This window comes from Giraffa tippelskirchi, chromosome 4, assembly GCF_054371585.1.
Source record: "Giraffa tippelskirchi isolate mGirTip1 chromosome 4, T2T-mGirTip1v1.2.pri, whole genome shotgun sequence".
NCBI classification, from domain to species: domain Eukaryota; kingdom Metazoa; phylum Chordata; class Mammalia; order Artiodactyla; family Giraffidae; genus Giraffa; species Giraffa tippelskirchi.
The window spans coordinates 185,388,733-185,405,965 of record NC_137278.1 but is presented as its reverse complement, the minus strand read 5'-3'; the positions used below and the strand labels follow the sequence as shown (position 1 = coordinate 185,405,965).

At 41.9% G+C, this 17,233-nt stretch overlaps 1 long non-coding RNA gene across 3 annotated transcripts; it reads left to right on the top strand.

Annotated features, from left to right (window-relative positions):
• Positions 1-7,971: 7,971 nt before the first annotated feature.
• Positions 7,972-16,577, top strand: LOC145546187 (uncharacterized). Of its 3 annotated transcripts, none has more exons than XR_014082628.1 (4): positions 7,972-8,601; positions 13,597-13,668; positions 13,810-14,230; positions 15,542-16,577. It is a non-coding gene; the product is annotated as an uncharacterized LOC145546187 (long non-coding RNA). The 3 variants fall into 3 exon arrangements; XR_014082630.1 differs by having other exon boundaries at positions 13,594-13,668; XR_014082629.1 differs by lacking the exon at positions 7,972-8,601 and adding an exon at positions 12,489-12,871.
• The last annotated feature ends 656 nt before the right edge of the window (positions 16,578-17,233 follow it).

Genomic DNA, 17,233 nt, shown 5'->3' with positions numbered 1-17,233 from the left:
AATAATTTCAGCTTCTTGGAGCCTGTGTTTAATAAAGCTTAGTGTGTTGTTGGGCTGGGGTTGATGCAAAAGGACTTCATGTTTGAGGAGGTGAGAAGAGCAGTTAAAAGACTATTAAAATAAGCAGCCGCTGGAACCAGAGTGAATGGTGGTAAAAAGTCGGGTATTAATTGGCAGGTAGATTTGCTGAGAATTTGGATGAGGTGTGAGTGACTCCAGGTTTGGAGGGTGAATTAAGCTTTAAGTGGTTCACACTTGAATTTCTTATTAGACATCCAAGTAGTAGCGTGTGAGTCAGAAAGGAACGTACAGTGGAAATGGTTTAAAATCGAAGACTATGAATGCAGTCTACACACTTCCATTGACATCTAGGTTAAGTTAAACATTCATCAGGATGAGTTTATCATTTCAGTTCCAGTGAAGAGTTCGTAAGCTTCCTTTTGAGTCTTGTTTAGTTGCTAGGTTGTGTCTGACACTTGTGACCCTATGGACTGTAGCCTGCCAAGCTCTTCTGTCCATGGAGTTTCTGAGGCAAGAATACTGGATTGGATAGCCATTTTCTACTCCAGGGGATCTTCCCCACCCAGGGATTGAGCCCTCATCTCCTGTGATGCAGGCAGATTCTTTACAGCTGAGCCACCAGGGAAGCCCTTTTGAGTCTGGGCTTCTGCAAAAAGCAGAACCCTGGGCCATTTCTAAATTCAGTCTAAGACCGAGAAGAAATAGTGTTTGATCGGTTCATGGGGTCGCAAAGAGTCAGATGCGACTGAGTGACCGAACTGAACTGAAGTTTATCACTGCCAAGTGTTGATAAGGAATGAGTCAAGAGTTGCTTTGTGATTAAAAAAAAAAAAAATCTAGGCACAGAAAGACAATTGCATACCCTTTATATCGAAAAAGCAAGAGCATTCTAACAAAACATCTTATTTCTGCTTTATTAACTATGACAAAGGCTTTGACTGTGTGGATCACAATAAACTGTGGAATATTCTCAAAGAGACGGGAATACCAGCCCACCTGACCTGCCTCTTGAGAAACCTGTATGCAGGTCAGGAAGCAACAGTTAGAACTGGACATGGAACAACAGACTGGTTCCAAATAGGAAAAGGAGTCCGTCTATATATTGTCACCCTGCTTATTTAACTTCTATGCAGAGTACATCATGAGAAACACTGAGCTGGAAGAAGCACAAGCTGGAATCAAGACTGCTGGGAGACATATCAATAATCTCAGATATGCAGATGACACCACCCTTATGGCAGAAAGTGAAGAGGAACTAAAGAGCCTCTTGATGAAAGTGAAAGAGGAGAGTGAAAAAGTTGGCTTAAAGCTCAACATTCAGAAAACTTAAGATCATGGCATCCGGTCCCATCACTTCATGGCAAATAGATGGGAAACAGTGGAAACAGTGTAAGACTTTATTTTTGGGCTCCAAAATCACTGCAGATGGTGACTGCAGCCATGAAATAAAAAAACGCTTACTCCTTGGAAGGAAAGTGATGACCAACCTAGATAGCATATTAAAAAGCAGAGACATTATTTTGCCAACAAAGGTCCATCTAGTCAAGGCTATGGTTTTTCCAGTAGTCATGTATGGATGTGAGAGTTGGACGGTGAAGAAAGCTGAGCACCGAAGAATTGATGCTTTTGAACTGTGGTGTTGGAGAAGACTCTTGAGAGTCCCTTGGACTGCAAGGAGATCAACCAGTCCATCCTAAAGGAGATCAATCCTGGGTGTTCATTGGAAGGACTGCTGTTGAAGCTGAAACTCCAATATTTTGGCCACCTGATGCAAAGAACTGACTCATTTGAAAAGACCCTGATGCTGGGAAAGATTGAAGGCAGGAGAAGAAGGTGATGACAGAGGATGAGATGGCTGGATGGCATTACTGACTCAATGGACATGAGTTTGCATAAACTCTGGGAGTTGGTGGTGGACAGGGAGGCCTGGCGTGCTGCAGTCTATGGGGTCGCAAAGAGTTGGACATGACTGAGTGACTGAACTGAACTGAACTATATCCTCCACAGATTTAAATGAATTGCCTTAAATCTTTTTGGCAAAATGTGGGCTAAGCGGACATTGTCACTCAGACTAACAGGAATAGTGAACATCTTTTGAGACACCAAGTGCTGGGCTCTCTTCTAAGAGTTCCTTAGGTGCACTGATCAATTTAAGCCTCAAAATAACTCTGTGAAGCTGGGATCATGCATTGTGTGGTGGAGAAAGCAGGTGCAGAGAGGTTAATGATGTGTCCAAGATCACATAGCATTTTGAAAAATCTATTGGGGAATTTGTGAATAATATCCCAGAGGAAGTGATTTTCAAACTTGACTTAGAAGGGCTCAGTGACCTTTGCCAGAGGAAATAGCATGTGGAAAAAAGACCCCAAATTTTTGAACAGTGGTGTAACTATTTAGTGCCAAGCTCGTCCTTGGTACTTTGAATAAAAATGAATAAAGGATCCTGTTCACACTTCTAGACTTGAGAGGAGGAAGAAGATCACCGTGGCATTAACATAACCACTGTGTAGCATGGAATGCTGTGCTGGAGGCTTGCCTGGACGATCGTGGAAGCACGGAGAGTATTTGATCCGCCTGCAGCATCAGGGCAGGCTCCCCTCGGAAGAGAACTCCAAATTACCTTGTAAAGATTACTTGGGACTCAGTGTTGAGTGGAGGGCGAGATGGACTAGTTTAGGAGGAGGAAGCTCCGTGTGCCCAGTCCCTGGAACAGCCTGAGTGCGGTGAAGTGGGAGGTGGGGAGTGGGGGAGGTGATAACGGCCTTGTTAGCATGCGTTGTCATGGTTTGGGTTTCCTGTGGAAGACTTGAGAAACTATTCAAGGTGTCTGGAAGGAAGTTAATGGTCAGATTTTTTTTTTTGGTCACTGTGCCTAATAGTACATGAGAAGCTGGGCCTGGTGGGTTGGTGGGGGGACAACTAGTCCAAACACTGCTGTTGTGCCTTACTCTCCACAAAGGGGGAGATAAGAACATCATAATATTCAAAGGAGTATGTTTTTAAAGCACTTTTTTATGTATTGAAAGTACCTGAAAAGTACTTTTTCAGGATTTGAAAATAGTTAATTACTGGGGTGGTTAATATATGTTCTGTTCTTACAGTCCTTAATCAAACAATTTTATCTATTAAATTCAGACTTGGGTAAGGTGGGGACTAAACTAACTGAACTTTTTAACTCTCCATGTTGCTCTAATTGTACCATTACATGTTTTCTTTTAAAGTGGGATGTAAAGTACAGAGTGCAGAACATTGCCCATTTTATCTTTGTGAGAGGTAAGACATCAAAAATGTCCTTAAAGCACTTAAAAGATGGCATTGGCCTTTATGGAAAAGCATATTCAAACTGGCAGACAAGTCCTACCTAGATATATTTACAAATAGGGGGAAGCATAGTCTTAACATTGGACTAAACCAAGAATTAACTTGTTTTTTTGTTTTTTTTTTTATTCTTCTAGAATTTTTGTGACCTTGTGCAAATCACTTAGGAGCTTAGCAACTTAGGGAATGTTTCCTAAAATAAGGAATGGTATTTATTGTATAGAGAGGCTTGTTGATGTTTATAAGGAAATTTGGACATGAAGCAGATACTCAAAGCAGATTTGGTAAACATCAAATAATTGAAGTTTAATCCTTCCCAGAGGGAAAAAAGGGGGGAGGGGAGCAAAATACAGAAGTTAATCATAGTGATCAATATATATGTGTGTGGTAGGCATCTCCTGTGGTTGGGAACATGGCCAGCGGCCCTGCTTTGGATGCAATATTATGAAGGTTGGTGGTTGAGGTGCTTCTGGAAGATACTTCTGAGGATTATTTCATCCATTCCTTGGAGAAGATATGAAACTGTTGGCTTGGTCTCTTATTTTTTATTTCTTGTTTCAAAAGGTTTCATACTGTTCTGAAGGAAGATGATATTTTTAAAAACTATTAATAATAAACTTAGCACATAGGAAAAATTTTAAAGTACAGGTTGAGTGATGTCCCCAAAATTCATGCTCGGAAATTTTGTACATTTGTTAGAGATTGGTCACAAACTTGTTAGCTCTAAGCTCATTGTGAAACTAGTGTAAGGAGAAAGTCTCAAGGTTCATACTGCTTACAACTCAAGTCATTTAGCATTTAGAATTAGCTGTTCAGAGGGCTAGGTGAATTTGCGTATCCTTTACATTTAATCCTTACACTAATATATGAAATGTGGGTTTCATTGTTTTTGTTTTACAGATGAGTTACTCAGGCAACTTACCCAAAACTTTGCATACAGCCAGCAAGTTGCTGAGCCTGGAGTTTGAACCACTTTTCTGATTCTAAACCTAAAAGTTTTACAACTATGCCTTTTGAATAGGTGGTTTATTATTGATGTTTGAACGTATTTTGCAAGGCTGTGTTAAAAGAATAAGTATCTCTGAAAGAAAACATCTTAGTTACTGTTCAGGAGATCTTAACCAAGTCTTGCTTATCTCTCTCCTTGTCTTCTTGTAGACAGTTTCCACTTATTAATGCAACTGTGCCTAAGGATTGAAATTACTTTTAATTTATGACAAGTTCAGTTCAGTCACTCAGTCGTGTCTGACTCTTTGCGACCCCATGAATTGCAGCACGCCAGGCCTCCCTGTCCATCACCAACTCCTGGAGTCCACCCAAACCCATGTCCATCGAGTCGGTGATGCCATCCAACCATCTCATCCTCTGTCGTCCCCTTCTCCTCCCGCCCCCAATCCTACCCAGCATTAGGGTCTTTTCAATGAGTCAACCCTTCGCATGAGGTGGCCAAAGTATTGGAGTTTCAGCTTCAACATCAGACCTTCCAATGAACACCCAGGATTGATCTCTTTTAGGATGGATTGATTGGATCTCCTTGCAGCCCAAGGGACTCTCAAGAGTCTTCTCCAACACCACAGTTCAAAAGCATCAATTCTTTGGCGCTCAGCTTTCTTCACCGTCCAACTCTCACATCCATACATGACCACTGGAAAAACCATAGCCTTGACTAGACGGACTTTTGTTGGCAAAGTAATGTCTCTGCTTTTAAATATGCTATCTAGGTTGGCCATAACCTTCCTTCCAAGGAGTAAGCGTCTCTTAATTTCATGGCTGCAGTCACCATCAGCAGTGATTCTGGAGCCCAAAAAAATAAAGTCTGACACTGTTTCCACTGTTTCCCCATCTATTTCCCATGAAGTGATGGGACCAGATGCCATGATCTTAGTTTTCTGAACGTTGAGCTTTAAGCCAACTTTTTCACTCTCCTCTTTCACCTTCATCAAGAGGCTCTTTAGTTCTTCACTTTCTGCCATAAGGGTGGTGTCGTCCGCATATCTGAGGTTATTGATATTTATCCTGGCAATCCTGATTCCAGCTTGTGTTTCTTCCAGCCCAGCATTTCTCATGATGTACTCTGCATATAAGTTAAATAAGCAGGGTGACAATATACAGCCTTGACGTACTCCTTTTCCTATTTGGAACCAGTCTGTTGTTCCATGTCCAGTTCTAACTGGTGCTTCCTGACCTGCGTACAGGTTTCTCAAGAGACAGGTCAGATGGTCTGGTATTCCCATCTCTTTCAGAATTTTCCACAGTTTATTGTGATCCACACAGTCAAAGGCTTTGGCATAGTCAATAAAGCAGAAATAGATGTTTTTCTGGAACTCTCTTGCTTTTTTGATGATCCAGCGGATATTGGCAATTTGATCTCTGGTTCCTCTGCCTTTTCTAAAACCAGCTTGAACATCTGGAAGTTCACGGTTCACGTATTGCTGAAGCCTGGCTTGGAGAATTTTGAGCATTACTTTACTAGCATGTGAGATGAGTGCAATTGTGTGGTAGTTTGAGCATTCTTTGGCATTGCCTTTCTTTGGGATTGGAACGAAAACTGACCTTTTCCAGTCCTGTGGCCACTGCTGAGTTTTTCAAATTTGCTGGCATATCGAGTGCAGCACTTTCACAGCATCACCTTTGAGGATTTGAAATAGCTCAACTGGAATTCCATCACCTCCACTAGCTTTGTTCGTAGTGATGCCTTCTAAGGCCCACTTGACTTCACATTCCAGGATGTCTGGCTCTAGGTGAGTGATCACACCATTGTGATTATCTGGGTCGTGAAGAGCCTTTTTGTACAACAGCAAGGTAAATATTGTATAAAACCATTGGAGTATTTTATCTTCATTTATTTTTTCCTTAATGTTGTTTACTTATGCAGATCTGAGTTTGTGACCTGTATCATTCATTTCCTTCTCTCTGAAGAACTCTTACTCTTTTTTGCAAGTCAGGTCTACTGGCAACGAGTTCACCCAACTTCTGTTTGTCTGAGACATTTTCTCCTTCGCTTTTGGATAATTTCACAGGATACAGAATTCTTAGTTGGTTGGAGGTTTTTTTTGTCTCAACACTTCATAATATTGCATTCCACTTTCATTGATTGCATGGTTTCTGAGGAGATAATCTGATGTTATTCTTACCTTTGATCCTTAAAAGATAAAAGGTATTTTTTGCTCCCTCTGGCTTCTACCAAGATTTTTTCTTTGATTTTCTGCAGTTTGAATATGATATTCTATGGCAGATTTTTTTTGGCATTTATCCTGCTTATTGTTGTCTGGAGTTTCCTGTACCTATGTCTGACATTAATTTTGGAAAGTTCTCCATCTTGATCACTTCAGATATTTATTCTGGCCCTTGCTCTCCTAGAGGTATTGTCATCACACATACGTTTTACCTTTGTAGTTGTTCCATAGCTCTTGGATATTCTGTTCCTTCCTTCCTTGCTCCCTTTCTTTTCCTTTTTCTTCTCTGCTTTTCAGCTCCAGAGGTTTCTATTGATGTGTCCCCTAGCTCACAGGTGCTTTCCTCAGCCCGTCAGTCTTTTCGTGTCTAGCAATTTCTTTTTGATTCTTTTAGTTTTCATCTCTGCTTACATGACTCATCTATTCTTGAATATTGTCTACTTTCTTCATAGCATATGAATACTTATTCTCTTGCATATTAACTTTAATTATTTTAAATTCCCAGTCTGATAATTCCAAAATGCCTGCTGTCTCTTTAAAAATGTGTTTTGTTTTTTTGCATTTTAGTATCCATGTAATTGTTTGTTGAAAGCTGGACAGGATGTACCTGGTATAAAGAACTGTGGCTTTTAGCAATGTGAAGTGTTCTTTAGTCCTCTATGCATGTTCAGTATTTTCACTGTAAACATCTTTAACTGCAAGTGGCTTCACCATGTCACTCATTGGCCATAGGCAATTATGCTCTGAAAGGTGAGATAATTGAAAATAAAAGAGGCACATTAAAAAGGACATAATGAAACATGAAAAAATCAACAGCAAATTTTAAAATATTGTGAAAAACAACAAAATATTTGAATACATTTAAAATGTGCACAGATTCATGTTTATGGTTGTATGTGGGTATATCTTTCGGAAAGAAATTATTCTTTCTGGGCTTTTTTTTTTTTTTTTTTTGTCTATGCCGCCTGACTTGTGGGATCCTAGTTCTGTGGCCAGGGATCGACCCCAGGCCCCCTGCAGTGGAAGTGTGGAGTCCTAACCACTAGACCGCCAGGGAATTTCTTATACTGTCTTTCTTAAAGTCAATCATAAAGATTCAGAATCTTACTATAGACATAAGTTCTTTACAATATAAGGAAATCTACTTTTGAGTCTATTCACATTTCCTTGGAAGTAAACAAACAGGGATGCTGCTGTTTCTTATTCATACATGTAATGTATGCAAGGGCTTCCCAGGTGGTTCTGTGGTAAAGAATCCACCTGTCAAGGCAGGAGATGTGGGTTTGATCTCTGGGTCAAGAAGATCCCCTGGAGGAGGAAATGGCAACCCACTTGAGTGTTCTTGCCTGAAAATCCCATGGATGGAGAAGCCTGGCAGGCTACAGTCCTTGGGGTTGAAAAGAGTTGGACATGACTGAGTGAGCATGCACAGCAAGTTTAAGTGGTATTACCTATCGGAGAAGGCAATGGCACCCCACTCCAGTACTCTTGCCTGGAAAATCCCATGGACGGAGGAGCCTGGTGGGCTACAGTCCATGGGGTCGCTAAGAGTCGGACGACTGAGCGACTTCACTTTCACTTTTCCCTTTCATGCACTGGAGAAGGAAACGGCAACCCACTCCAGTATTCTTGCCTGGAGAGTCCCAGGGACGGCGGAGCCTGGTGGGCTGCTGTCTATGGGGTCGCACAGAGTCGGACACGACTGAAGCAACTTAGCAGCAGCTTAGCAGCACCTATCTGGACTGCCTTTAAAAGTTCTGTCCCATGCTCAGTCCTTATACTTCACTGAATCATCTAAGCCAAATTCTGTGCCAAATACCAAAATTCCAGCCACATCATGTTTTTCACTATCAAATAGCAAAAGACTTCAACAATTTTGAAGAATCTTACGCTTATCAGGAGTCACGTTACCATTTCTTTTGCAGGGGAATCAGAGGAACTTGATTTCCTCTTTTGCTTCCAACATCTAATGTTACATGAAAAATCTGGTAAAGATGGTGTTAGAGAACAAACTCCTAGATCTCAATTAACTAAAAAGTCAAGAGTGAATGTGCTTGAAGACTTGTGAATTATTAGCCATAGCATGGTAAGCTTTTGGTTTTGACAAGTGGGAGAGGGGAGGTGCTCACCAAAAGCATCTGCAAACCCAATTTGTTATTTTGTACTGAAGTGTGCAGTCTGGCTTTGCACTGGCTTATCTCACACTGCCAGTAAGTTTTCTATCAATTTGGTACACTTTATCTTCTACATCTCAAGACTTCCACATCTGCTCATTACTGTGTAGACCATTGAGGCCCAAGATTGCTGTAATATAAAAATAGGAGTACTGCCTCAATGGAGAACAAAACCAAACTACTAACAAGCTAAAACCAAACTGTTAAACCATCGAAACCAAATTGTCAAACCAAACTGTCAGGCAATTATTCTGTCTCTTACTGCAAAATCGTCTTATGGCCAGTTGTCTGGTGAAACCACTTGCATCAAACTTCTTATTATAGAATACCTAGATCCTGTTCTCTGAGAACGGGTGAACCTGTGCCCCTAGGCTGTGACCTTCAGGAGTGCTTCTGGGTTTCTTTCTCTTCCTAAATGGGGCAGGGTGCCTGGAGGAAGCTGGAGTTGGGAATTTCCCTCTCCCACCAGGAAGATTGTCCCAGGTCAGTTATGCTCTGATAAAACTCTAGGAGGGGGACTTCTCTGGTGGTCCAGTGGTTAAGACTCTGAATTTCCACTACAGGGAGCTCGTGTTCACGCCTTGTTTGGGGAACTAAGATGCCCCATACGGCATGGCCAAAAAGTAAAAATAATAAATATCTGAAAACAGAAACTCCAGGAGGGTTAAGCTCTGGTGAAGTGGTTTCTTCTCTCAAGGGCCAGTCTTGTTAAGAATTGCAGCATACTTTGGGTGTATAGTTTGGCCCTCTGTATCTGCTGTTTCACATCCTTGGATTCCACCAACCATGGGTCCAAAATATTTCGGAAGAAAAAAAAGATGTGAACTTTCCATACTCGGGACAAATATTTACACAGCATGTGCCTTGCATTTGCAACTATTTACTTAGCCTTTATGCAGGCTTCCCTGGAGGCTCAGTGGTAAAGGATCCACCTGCTAATGCAGGAGACATGGGTTTGATCCTTGATTGGGGAATATCCCCTGGAGAAGGAAATGGCAACCCACTCCAGTATTCTTGCCTGGAGAATCCCATGAAAAGAGGAGCCTGGTAGGAGTCCATAGGGTTGCAAAAGAGTCAGCTACGACTTAGTACACATGCATGCAGCCTTTACATTGTATTAGGTATTAGAAGTAATCTAAAGATCATTTAACATATAGAGGAGGATATGTGTACTTATATGAATATTTATATGAGTTTGATATCTGCAGGGTCCTGGGACAACTGTATTTCAAAACGACTACTTTCTCTCCTGTGAAAAGCAGGAGAGGGCTTTTCTCTGTCTTCATTATGAGAATCTCGTAGACCTCCTGAAGGTAAAACTCAACAAAAATGTGACAGAGGCCCACTGAAACTGGGTCTCATTGGAGTTTATAGCTCTCAAATTTGTCCACACTAAGCATCTGGCAGTTTGCCAATTACAGTCTGGGTTTTCCTACCCAAGTATTGTGTGATTTTCTGCATCTGCCTGTCCCTCCAGTTTCAGGGGCAGTGGTTCACCCTGTGACCACAGTTCTCTGATGGATCTAAGAAGAATTGTTTGACAATCTAGACTTTTACTTGTTAGGACCCAATGATGACTTCCAACTTCCTTACATGCCAGACCAGAAACGAGAAGTTTAATTCATTAGAAACGAATTTGTCATTGTTACTCAGTCTCTAAGTCGTGTCTGACTCTCTGCAATCCCATGGACTGGAGCCTGCCAGGCCCCTCTGTCCACCATCTCCTGGAGTTTGTTTGCTTAACATTTCCATCGAGTCAGTGATGCCATCCGACTATTTCATGCTCTTCTGCCCCCTTCTCCTTTTGCCCTCAATCTTTCCCAACATCAGGGTCTTTTCCAGTGAGTCAGCTCTTTACATTAGGTGGGCAAAGTATTGGAGCTTCAGCATCACTCCTTCCAATGAATATTCAGGATTGGTTTCCTTTAGGATCGACTGGTTTGTTCTTGCTAATGATTCATCCATTGCTTTGGCTTCATTACTGTGAGAGTTATGCACATATAAGGATCAAGATTGTGTTTTCAGACTGTATGTTATATGATTTATATCATACATTAAGCATCCTCAGACAAAATCACATTATTTTCTTTTCATGATTTTTAACTTTTCCCTCTACTGCACTCCAAAATGGAAGAACCTGAAGGGAAAGGAGGGATCAAATGAGGATTGAAAAAATTCATCAATTCACTGCTTACCGATTTCCTGCTATGTGCAGTGTTCCAGAGACACAGGATTGAACATGTCCTCCTGGAACTCACAAGCTGATGGGGAGGAAAGGGCCGAGATGTTAAACAGACACATGGAGTTGGTGATGAGGCCATGAGAAAGGGAGGGTGCAGTTCAAGTCAGCACAGCCAGGGCAGTGCCCCTTTGTGGCAGTAACCTTTGAGCAGAGAGCTCTCTGACAAGGGGTCAAGGCTTGTGGGTGTGTGGGAAGAGGTGTTCTGGGCAGAAGGTTCCATGCAGAGGCCTGAGGGGGCAGGAGGCTTGGCCCAATTATGGATAGAAAGCCAGTCAGTGTAGCTGGAACCCAGTGGGTGACGCCTGGCATATCATGAAGGATAGGAATCAGCAAACTGTAGAAACAATTAAAAATTTTTTTAACTATGGGGGCTTTAAGGTCCCTGCTGTTGGAGCAGGAAAGCAGCCATAGGTATTATACAGACCAATGGGCAGCTGTGTTCCAGGAAAACTTTTTATAGGAGCAGGCACCGGACTGGATTTTGCATGTTGGCTGTAATTTGCTAACTTTCACCATAGGGTCTCATCGGCCATTGGAAAGCGCTTTGGGTTTTAGTCTAAATATAATCATAGACATTGGAAGTTTAGGAGCAGACCAGTGAAGTGAGAGGGTTTAAATTTTAAAAGGATTTCTGGTTGCTTCATGAGGAACAGACATTTTCTCCAACCAAGAATGAAGCAGGGAAAGCGGCTGGGGATTTTGTGTGAGTTGAGATGGTGGCTTGAACTGAGGCAGTGGCAGCAGTGGCATTGGCACGAAGGGGTGTTAGATGAAGAGTGAGTGAGATTGAGTGAGAGTGTGTGTGTGTATGTAGAGGCTGCCAAGGATGACTGACTCTTAAGACTATTTGAGCAACTTAACGAAAAGATAGGTTCAAGAAGACTTCACCAGGATGGGCTTTTGTGGAGAAACCAAGTGTGGTTAAGTTTGAGATACCTGTTAGACATCCAAGTGCCAGAAATGAACAGGCAGTTGGATGTATTCCACTCTTATCTCTTCCAGAGGAGAAGGTGTGCAAATCATCTGGGAGAGTGAATGGAATAAGGAAACGCAAGAGAAATACTAGACAGCCCTGAAATAGCACAAGGTCTGTCCTCGTACATTTGTAGCGAGAGCAGATGCCATTACCATGTACTTCCTCCCCCAGCCATGATGAGCTGTGTGGGTGCGGGTGTGGAGTTACTGGAGGGTTGGGTTGAACTCAAACTTGGATTTTGTTAAGCAGGTAGAATGAAGGATTGAGTCCTAGGGAAGGACGTGGTCTGTGGACTCCAGTTGGGGTAGGGAGTGAAAAATGAATGGGTCATAGGTCCTAGTGGAGTTGAGGAATTGTTGGACTCATTGTTACTGGAGGAAGTGAAATAGAAAACCAGGCGTTTGGTCAGATTTTGCTCTCGATGCATTAATTGCTACCACAGAGATCCAGCACACGGCCATGAGAATAAGTGATAGATATGAATGAGGATGTGACGACTGGATGTCAGGAAGTCCAGTAGCTGAGAGGCTGGAGTGAGCCATTATCACGTGCATTTTGGAGTCAGAATGATCATCACAGTCGTCAAGGAGACCAAGGCAGTAAGCTTGGAAGCCAGTGAGACTCTTCAGTGAACATGAATGATGACCAGTGAGCCAGAGGTGGTTGTTAATTGCTGATTTTAATCAGCTCTGTGGCTTCTGGCCAGTCAGTTAACCTCTTAGGTATCTGTTCTCTTCTGTTTGTACTAGTGTAACACAGCAAGTGAGGAGAGACTTAAGGGCACGTCATGAAGGACAAGGATCGGCCAACTTCTTTTCTATAAAAATAGTATATATTTTTTTAATGTTGAGGATATCTTGGTCTCTGCTACAACTGCTAACCTCTACTCTCGTAGCAGCATTTTTATAAACATGAAAACCTCAATTATCATAGATGTTGGAAGAAGCAAGAAAGAGCTGGAAAGGTAAAGAATGGAATTTGCCTTTTAATGCAGTGATGTCTTTGAGCATTATTTCCTTCAAGCATCAGTTAATGAATTCATTGATCTGGAGTGTTTGTCAGTGATACAATATGGAATTTGCCTTTTAATGCAGTGATGTCTTTGAGCATTATTTCCTTCAAGCATCAGTTAATGAATTCATTGATCCGGAGTGTTTGTCAGTGATACAATCACACATTTGTCACCAAAATCTAAAGTCAAAATACTTTTCAGTGATTAGAACTGACTTTTTATCTCATGTCTCTATTTCTCAGTCTCTACCATAATGTTTTACATGTTACAATGTCTTTAATAAATTGTTGAATGCAGATAAAAGACTTCCTAAAATTAACAGTTTTTAAGAAGTAGTTTTCACCCTTTATGCCAATACAGCATGATGAAAAATTAGAAAGTAGTGGTTATACTTTTGCATATTTTGCTTAACGTTTGAGACATTTACTAGCTTTTGTATGTAAATAATTTGAAAGGGTATAAAGTCGTTCTATTAACAAGGATTCTGAGATGTGTAGTATTGAACAACCAGTGTCTCAGTAGCCAAAGTATATTTATGATGAGATAGGAGTTATTTAAAGCTTAATTAGGTCAGAAGGAAGCAGGAAAATGAATCTATTTCCAGTAAGGTTTGCAATTTGATTTTCTCAAGGAGGTCATAGTGTCAGATAAGGATATTTCTTCTTTCCTTTAAGCAGTTCCTAAAAGTCATCTGTGAAGGAACAGTCTCTACGTTGAGGTGCTGAACAGTGATGCATTTATGGATTTAGGTATTTATTTATTTACTTATTTGTACTTTCATAGCACTTACGTTCATAGCACTTACTATGTGCTACGTAAAGCTAGTTGTGTATGTGTGTGTGCTTAGTTGCTCAATTGTGTCCAACTCTTTGTGACCCCGTGGACTGTAGCCCTCCAGAATCCAGGGGATTCTCCAAGCAAGACTACAGGAGTGGGTTGCCATGTCCTTTTCCAAGGGGATCTTCCCAACTCAAGAGATTGAATCTATGTCTCTTAAGTGTCCTGCATTGGCAGGCGAATTCTTTACCACTGTGCCACCTGGGAAGCCCGTAAAGCTAGTTGTTCAGTCTCCCAGTCGTGTCCGACTGTTCGTGACCCCGAAGACTGCAGCACGCCAAGCCTCCCTGTCCTTCAACATCTCCTGAAGTTTGCCCAAGTTCATGATCATTGCATCAGTGATGCCATCCAGCCATCTCATCCTCTGACACCCTCTTCTGCCCTCTATCTTCCCAAGCATCAGGGACTTTTCCAATGTGTCGGCTCTTCTCATCAGATGAACAAAATACTGGAGCTTCAGCATCAGTCCTTCCAGTGAGTATTAAGGGTTGATCTCCCTTAAGATTGACTGATTTGATCTCTGTGCTGTCCAAGGGACTTTCAGGAGTCTCCTGTAGCACCACAGCTTGAAGGTGTTCTGCCTTCTTTAAGATCCAGCTGTCACAACTGTACATGACAACTGGGAAGCCCATGGCCTCGCCTATAGGGACCTTTGTTGGCAGAGAACACATTGTCTAGGTTTATCATAGCTTTCCTGCCAAGAAGCTATAGTCTTCTGATTTCATGGCTGCAGTCACCATCCTCCTTGAATTTGGAGCCCAAGAAAAGGAAATCTGTTGCTACTTCCACGTTCTCCCCTTCCATTTGCCATGGTGTAATAGGGGCAGATGCCTTGATCATAGTTTTTTTAAATATTTAGTCTTAAGCCAGCTCTTTCACTCTCCTCCTTCACCCTCATCAAGAAGCTCTGTAGTTCTTTCTCTTTGCTTTCTGCCATTAGAGTGGTATCATCTGAATATCTGAGGTTGTTGATGTTCCTCCTACTTGTCTTGATTCCAGCTTGTAACTCATCCAGCCCAGCATTTCTCATGATGTGCTCAGTGTATAGGTTAAACAAACAGGGTGACAGCAAACAGCCTTGTCGTATTCCTTTCTCAGTCTTGAACCAACCAGTTGTTCCATACAGGGTTCTATCTGTTGCTTCTTGACTCACAGGTTTTTCAGGAGACAGGTAAGATGGTCTGGTATTCCCATCTAAGAGTTTTCCAGTTTGTCATGATACATACAGTCAAAGGCTTTAGCATAGTCGATGAAACAGAGACGTTTTTCTGAAATTCCCTTGCTTTCTCTAAACTCGAGTGAATGTTGGCAATTTGATCTCTAGTTCCTCTTCCTTTTCTAAACTGAGCTTCTTGGTTTGCATAATGCTGAACCCTAGCATGCAAGATTTTAGGCATGACCTTACTATCGTGGGAGATGAGTACAATTGCCTGATGGTTAGCACACTCTTTGGTACTACCCTTCTTGGGAATTGGGATGAGGATTGACTTTTTCCAGTCCTGTGGCCACTGCTGGGTCTTCCAGATTTGCTGGCATAATGAATGCAAAACCTTGATGGCGTCATCCCTAAAGGATTCGAATAGTTCTGCTGGAATTTCATCACATCCTCTAGCTTTATTAACTGCAGTGCTTCTTAAGGCCCACTTGACTTCGCACTCCAGAATGTCTGGCCCTGGGAGACTAAAGCTAGTTAAGCACTTATAAATAAAAGCTCAATAAATATCTTGCATCTTGGCATATGGATTACATGGGGATTCTCACCTCTTGCTCTCTTGTCCTTTCTAGGTGAGTATCTGGCTCACGGAGAGAAGCCCTGTTGGATTTACTTCTGTCCTTCCAGCACTCCCAGCCACCTTCTGCTTCCGTGTCTGTAAACGTGCTATTCCTTCTTCCTGGGACATTCTCTGTACATTTCATCCTGGTTACCTGGCCTTGATCATCCATCCATCCTTCTCATCTTGGCTTGAGCACCACTTCCTCAGCACAGCCTTCTTTGGTGCCCTTCTCTCGGTGACACTGTCTTGCATTGGGATCAGCGCCAAAATACCGATCATATCTGTGTCCACCTTTGTATCAGTGCTCCAGTCTTCTTCGCTGGAGTAGAAGTCCCACGGAGCCAAGAGCTTTATTTCTCTTGTCCTGCCCACGCCCCTTCTGGTGTTTATGTCGCCTGGCACCTAATGGACACACAACAAACTGGAGTTGCAAAAAATGTTATTGGCACGTGTGTTCTTCGCTTTTTTTATTGGAGACATTCAAAACTCAGTTTCTAGTTGCCATGAATAATGATGGATATTTCCTGACTCCCAAGACAAAGCTGGAGAGAGGTGTGGCGCAGCTCATCAGGGAAAGCGTGGGCTGCAGTTTGATTCTGAGCTCATGACAGTTGATCAGTTCATTGATGAGGTATTTGGTGCTGAACCCCTTAATCGCTGGGCTTCCCTGGTGGCTCAGACAGTAAAGACTCTGCCTGCAATGAAGAGACCCCAGTTCAATCCCTGGGTTGGGAAGATTCCCTGGAGAAGGGAAATGGTTACCGACTCCAGTATTCTTGCCAGGAAAATCCCCACGGGGTCACAAGAGAGTCGGACATGACTGAGCAACTAACACTTACACTTTTCACTTTCTTGGGTCACTTGAGCAAGGATGACAGTACTGTCAGGAATCCAGTATTAGCTGCTGTGGTGGGAAAAACTGGTTGTATCCAGTTGGTGTTTAGTTTTTATTTGGATAGAATATATTTTGGTGTTATGTGAGTATCTAAAGAACTGGCCTAGTCCTAGATAATGGAATTGCTAAATAAAATGTTAGGCTTCTCTGTCTGCACCAGTTACAGTAAGTAGAATGATATTCCCATTTTCCTCACAATCTTTTTGTGGAGGAGTAAAATTAATTTCAAAACATAAATCTGAAAAATTTCCCAGGAGCTGCGTGTCTGTTTTTTTAAATCACATCTTTGGTTTGACCTCAGAAGCCCAACGATGACTTCAGGTGAAAAGAAGCAAAGACTAAAAAAGAAAAAAGCAAAGACTGTTTCCTTATTAGCCAAAAAAAAAAAAAAAAACCCACAAAATACGGACATATTCAGGTGAAGCCTTGATGTTTGAGGTAAATGTATTAATTCAGGTTTTTCTAAAGCTAGGGGATTGGGATGCCCACATGTAGCTTTGCTTAGGATCATTATATGTTCTGTGAGTTTGCTTTCTATTTGAGAGGAAAAACTTGCCTTTTGAAGAAATGTGGCACACACACTCTTAATAGAACATGAAAGAAAAGGTTCTTCATGCCACGAAATCCCTCACGTGAGATGGAATCTCTTTCAACAAATCTGGTGACAAGCTTTTTTATGACAGCTTGAAAGAAGGATGAAATAATCTTTTGTGTTAAAAAAAAGTTATTTATTTTTGGCTGTGCTGGGCCTTTGTTGCTGTGCAGGCTTTTCTCTGGTTGCAGTGAGCAAGGGCTACTCTCTAGTGG